Genomic DNA, 6,755 nt, shown 5'->3' on the forward strand with positions numbered 1-6,755 from the left:
TGATTGACACTTAAAGTCTCTGAAACCTATTTCTGACTCAAACCCATCAAGGTTGACTCACTTATTCATCTTTTTCTATGGCAAATTGTGCTTATATATGTACCCCTCAAACATATCCTCTGTAAAATACTTAGGTAGATACTGCTTCAGTGATGTCAATATTCTTCCCTGTTCCATTTCTTACCCTCAGTAGAGACCTCTTTCATAATTACTTATTAATTTCTTCCCTGAAGTTCCATCTTCAGAGTTCAAACTCTTTGAACATCTTGGCACTTGTTTTGGCAACTTATGAAATTATGTTATAGATAGATCTCAGCTTACCTTACTTCTGCTACCAGTTAAAGGATATCATAACAACTGAGCTTATTCTGGCTTCCTGAATATTTATTCCGGTGATGGTGCAGAATATCAGGTCCTCTGTTATAAGATGGGGTTATTGGACAGATGAACCCAGCAGTCCTCTTCTCTTACAAAATTTCTCATTGATGTTGAGTTAAAATTGAAGTACTTATCCTAGCAAACAACTCCTGGTGCTTTCTTCTCTATTATATTTCTTGGTTAGCCTGGATAAATGCTAACCAATTTAATCGACTTTTTAAGGAACTAGATTTTGGCCAGATGGAAAAAGATGGAGGAAGAATAGGGGACTCTATAACAACCAGTTGAATTGAGCTGAATATCTACTGGACCACTCTGAACACCCACAAAATCAGCCTGAAATGTAAGAAGATATATCTGGATCTCTACAAACAGAATATCTACAGCAGTTGGTCTCTAGGTATGAAGCTGGGAGCTGTGATTCTGTGGGCAGATATCGGCAGATAAACGGAAGGGGAGGGAGCCTCTGGGATCCTGCACTGCCGGATCGCAAAAACCTCCCATCCTGGGGACTGGGCAGACTCACAGACTGGTAGCAGTGGGGAAAGGACTAGGGTAGCCCGCCAGAATGAAACCTGGAGCTGCAGGGGTGCCCTTGTGAACCAGGGGCGGCTTGTGGTTTTAGAAGAACAAAGGGCAAAGACGTGCCCGTACCTGGAAGTGAGGGATGGGAGTGCTGCTCTAGGGGACACAACCCAGAACACCGTGGTTTTTAGCAGCACAGACAGTGTGGCCTGGAGAGCTCATTGAAGAGCAGACTGTGATCTCTCTGTTCTGAGACAGGGGCTTGGATACAATCACTTCTGCTCTGACTCTCAGAAGAGACGCAGAAACCCACAGAGAACAAAAGCCCCCCAAAACTGGTTTTCACTGAGGCCATCCACCCCCCACAGGGGGCAGGGCAACTCTGCCCAAACAGAGTTCCCTGAGTAACAGTGTGGCAGGCCCCTCCCCCAGAAGACAGGCTGCAAGAACAAGAGGCACACAACTCTAAGGTCTCATTAAACAGGTGCATCTTGCTTGGGTTGTGGTCAATAATTTGGACTCTGTACATTCCCTCAACCACCCCTCAACAGAATGACTAAGAGGAGGAACCCCCAACAAAGGAAAGATTCAGGGATGGCCAAGGCCACAGAACTAATGGATATGGATATAACCAAGGTGTCAGAGATAGACTTCAGAGTAACAATTACCAAGGCAATATCTAGGCTTGAGAAAAATAACAACAATGTAGATTCTCTGAGGGCAGATATGAGATCTAATCAGGCCAAACTTAAAAAATGCTATGAATGAAATGCAGTTTAAATGATACTCTGACTGCCAGGGTAAACAAGGCAAGAAAACCAATTAGTGAGATAGAGGATAAAATGGTAGAAAAGAAGAAAATCCAGGTGGCATGGGAAAAACAAATTAAAACCCAAGGAATCAAACGGGAAAGATTAGTGACTCAAGGAAACATTCCAATATCAGAATTACTGGAGTCCCTGAAGGGGTGGAGAGAGAGAGGTCTAGAAGATATATCTGAGCAAGTTCTAGCTGAGAACCTCTCTAATCTGGGGAAGGAAACAAGCATTCCTGTCCAAGAGGCAGAGAGGAACCACGCTCCCCCCAAGATCAATGAGAACAGACCAATGCCCTGGCATATAATAATAAAACTTGCAAATCTTAGAACCAAGGAAACATTCCTGAGAGCAGCTAGGGGGAAGAGATTTCTTATTTATGGAGGGAGGAACATCAGAATAAAGTCAGACCTGTCCACAGTGACCTGACAAGCCAGAGAGGGTTAGCAAGACGTGTTCAGGGTACTAAATGAGAAGAACATGCAGCCAAGGATACTTTAACCAGCAAAGCTGTCATTCAGAATGGATGGAGACACAAAGAGCTTCCAAGACCAGCAGAAAATGAAAGAATATGTGACCACCAAGCCGGCCCTGCAAGAAATATTAAGGGGGATTCTATAAAAGGAGAAAGACCCCAAGAGTGACATAGATCAGAAATTTATAGAGACAATCTATAGAAACAAGGACTTCACAGGGAACATGATGACAATAAAATCATATCTCTCAATAATCACTCTCAACATGAATGGCCTAAATGCTCCCATGAAATGGCACAGGGTTGCAGATTAGATAAAAAGACATGACCCATCCATATACTGTCTCCAAGAGATTTATTTTGAACCTAAAGGTACATTCAGACTGAAAGTGAAGGGATGGAGAACCATTTTTCATGCCAATGGACCTCAAAAGAAAGTTGGGATAGCAATTCTCATATCAGACAAATTAGATTTTAAGCTAAAGGCTGTAGTTAGAGATACAGAAGGACACTATATCATTCTTAAACGGTCTACCCAACAAGAAAATCTAACAATTGTAAATATCTATGCCCCCAACATGGAAGCAGACAACTACATATGCCAACTGTTAACCAAATAAAGAGACATATTGATAATAATACCTTAATAGTAGGAGATTTCAACACTCCACTCTCAGCAATAGACGGATCATCTAAGAAGAAAATCAACAAAAAACAAGAGGTTTGAATGACACACTGGACCAGACAGACCTCATAGTTATATACAGAACATTCCACCCTAAAACAACAGAATACTCATTCTTCTCGAACGCACATGGAAGTTCCTCCAGAATAGATCACATACTGGTCACAAATCAGGTCTCAACTGATACCTCAATCAAAAGATTGAGATTACTCCTTGCATATTCTCAGACCATAATGCTTTAAAACCGGAACTCAATCACACACAAAAAATGTGGCAGAAATTCAAAAACTTAGAGGCTAAAGACCACTCTGCTAAAGAATGTTTGGGTAACTGGGAAATTAAAGAAGAACTTAAACAATTCATGGAAACCAATGAGAATAAAAACATATCCGTCCAAAACCTATGGGATACTGCAGAGGCGGTCCTAAAGGGGAAATACATAGCCTCACTCAAAAAATAGAAAAATCCCAAATACACAAATTAACTTTACGCCTTAAAGAACTAGAGAAAGAACAAGAAATAAAGCCTAAGCAATGCATAAGAAGAGAAATAATTAAGATTAGAGTAGAGATTAATGAATTGGAAACCAGAAATGTAGTAGATCAGATCAATGAAACTAGAAGCTGGTTCTTTGAGACAATTAATAAGATCAATAAGCCACTGGCCAGACTTATCCAAAAGAAAAGAGAAAGGATGCAAATTAATAAAATTATGAATGAAATGGGAAAGATCACGGCTAACACCAAGGAAATAGAAACAATTATTAGAAATTATTATCAACAACTATATGCCAATAAATTAAGCAAACTGAAAGTAATGGATGCCTTCCTGGAAACCTATAAACTACCAAGACTGAAACAGGAAGAAATTGACAACCTGAATAGACCAATAACCAGTAAGGAGATTAAAGCAGTGATCAAAAACCTCCCAAAAAACAAGAGTCCAGGGCCTGATGGATTCCCTGGGGAATTCTATCAAACAATCAAAGAAGAAATAATACCTATTCTCCTGAAGCTGTTTCAAAAAATAGAAAAAAAAGGAAACTTCCAAACTCCTTCTATGAAGCCAGCATTACCCAGATCCCAGAACCAGGCAAAGACCCCATCAAAAAGGAGAATTACAGACCAATATCCCTGATGAATATGGATGCCAAAATTCTCAACAAGATCCTAGCTAATAGGATCCAATGATACATTAAAAGGATTATCCATCATGATCAGGTAGGATTTATCCCTGGGATGCAAAGGTGCTTCAACATTCGCATATCAATCAGTGTGATAGAACACATAAATAAGAGAAAAGCAAGAACCACATGGTCCCCTTAGTTGATGAAGAAAAAGCATTTGACAAATAGAGCCTCCTTTCCTGATGAAAACTCTTCAGAGTGTAGAGATAGAGGATATTTCTTAATTTCATAAAAACCATCTATGACAAGCCCACAGTGAATATTATCCTCAATGGGGAAAAGCTGAGAGCCTTTCCCTTAATATCAGGAACACGACAAAGATGCCCATTCTCACCACTATTTTTCAACATAGTATTGGAAGTCCTAGCATCAGCAATCAGAAAACAAAAAAGAGGGGCGGAGCAAGATGGTGGAGGAGCAGGAGACCTAGATTTCCTCTGGTCTCAGGAATTCAGCTGAATAGGGATCAAACCATTCTGAACACCTACGAACTCAACAGGAGATCGAACAGGAGAGTAGCAACAACTCTCTGAACAGAGAAGCGACCACTTACTGGAAGGTAGGGCGTGCGGAGAAGTGAATCCGAGGCGATATTCGGGAGGATAGACGGCGGGGGAGGGGCCTCCGCCGGCCGCTTCTGGCAAGTGATAGAGCCGCGGAGCACAAAATCGGACCTTTTAGAAGTTGGCTCGGCGGAGGGACATCGCTGCAGTGGCTAAGCGGGGGGTGGAATCCTCCCTGGACAGTGTGATCTCAGGACCCTTGGGGTCACGGAGAGACCGGGGGTGCCTAAGTGCGGCAGAGCTCCCAGGTATCAGAGCGGGGAAGCCAGCTGCAGAGACGGAGCAGAGTCGCGGGCTCTCAGCTCGGGGTTGCCATAAACTGTGATCTGCGGCCCAGTCGGGGCACGGGTCCCCCAGCAGGGACCCAACAAGCAGCAGATCCGGGGAGACTCCCCTTCCTTCCCTTGGAGGAGCGGTGCGGGAACGCACTGCAGGGATCTGCTGGGTTTGGAGACTCCATGCGGGGTCGGGTGCCAGAGATAGCAACGCTCGATCACAGGCCGGGTGAGCACGGAGTGCGGCCGGAGACCGGGGACACGGGAGTGACTGCTTTTCTCTGGGGACACACTGAGGAGCGGGGCCCCGAGTTCTCAGCTCCTCCGGGTGGAGATTGGGAGGCCACCATTTCTGCCCTGGTCCTCCAAAGCTGTACCGAGAGCTTGCAGGGAACAAAAGCTCCTGAGAACAAACCGGAGCAGCTTCCTTAGCCCGGACCGACAAGGGCGGGGCAATTCCGCCTCCAGCAAAGACATTTGGAAACCACAGCAACAGGCCCCTCCCCCAGAAGATCAGCACAAACAGCCAGCAAGCCAAGACCAAATTGATCGATCAAGGAGAATGGGAGAACTCCAGCGCTAGGGGAATACTGCACATAGATTCATGGCTTTTTTTTTTTTTTTTTTACCATGATCCATTATTTCATCAAAGTTAACTTTTGTTGACTGTTTTTTTTTATTTTTCTTTTGCCCTTTTTCTTTTTTTTATGTTTCTTTTTCCCTTTTTCAACCAACATCTTATCAATCCCTTTTAAAAAAAAAAACAAAAACATTTTTTATTTTTCATTTTTAGAGTCATATTTTATCCCTTCATAGTAGTTACCCTTATTTTTGGCATATATATATAAGTTGTTCTCTCTTTAAAATTTTGGGGTACAGTTTCTTCTAACAGATCAAAATATACCCTAAATCACTAGTGTATGGCTTTGTTCTGGTCTCCTGCCTGATCACATTCTCTCGCTTTTTCCTTTTTTTTTTTTCTTAAATCTTCTTTCTTTTTTCAAACAACTTATCTTACCAAGTCCTTTTATAAAATCTTTTATAATTTTCATCTTTACATTCATCTTCCATCCCTTCATTGTATCAACCCTTATTTTGTACATATATGTCTTTCTTCCTTTAAAATTTTAGGAGGCACTTTTTTCTAACAGACCAAAATACGCCCAAAATCTAGTGTGTGGCACTGATCTATGCACTAGTCTGATCATATTTGATCACATTCTGCTTTTTTTGTATTGTTCTGTTTTTGTTTTTATCCCTTTTTTTTCTTTTTTTTTCTCTTTCTTTTTTCTTTCTTTCCCTTTCTTTTCCCCTGGTTTCAGGTCTTTTCTGATTTGTATACAGTATATTTGCTGGGGACGTTGTAAACCTGTTAGCATTTTTGTTCTCTCATTCATCTATTCTCCTCTGGACAAAATGACAAGACCAAAGAAATCACCTCAGCAAAAAGAACAAGAGGTAGTACCGTCAGCCAGGGACCTACTCAATACGGACATTAGTACGATGTCAGACCTAGAGTTCAGAATCATGACTTTAAAGATACTAGCTGGGCTTGAAAGAAGCATGGAAGTTATTAGAGAAACCCTTTCTGGAGAAATAAAAGAACTAAAATCTAACCAAATCGAAATCAAAAAGGCTATTGATGAGGTGCAATCCAAAATGGGGGCACTAACTGCTAGGATAAATGAGGCAGAAGAGAGAATCAGCGATATAGAAGACCAAATGATGGAAAATAAAGAGGCTGAGAAAAAGAGAGAGAAACAACTACAGGATCACGAGGGCAGAATTCGAGAGATAAGTGATACGATAAGACGAAACAACATTAGAATAATTGGGATCCCAGAAGAAGAAGA

The 6,755-nt window shown here is 41.8% G+C and overlaps 1 pseudogene; it reads left to right on the forward strand.

The window, feature by feature from the left end:
* The first annotated feature begins 1,497 nt into the window (after positions 1 to 1,497).
* Positions 1,498 to 6,755, forward strand: part of LOC112834345 (spliceosome-associated protein CWC15 homolog pseudogene) — a 19,961-nt pseudogene continuing 14,703 nt past the window's right edge.

The sequence above is a fragment of the Callorhinus ursinus genome, unplaced genomic scaffold, assembly GCF_003265705.2.
Source record: "Callorhinus ursinus isolate GAN/ISIS: 27379988/994484 unplaced genomic scaffold, GSC_fseal_2.0 scaffold62, whole genome shotgun sequence".
NCBI lineage: Eukaryota > Metazoa > Chordata > Mammalia > Carnivora > Otariidae > Callorhinus > Callorhinus ursinus.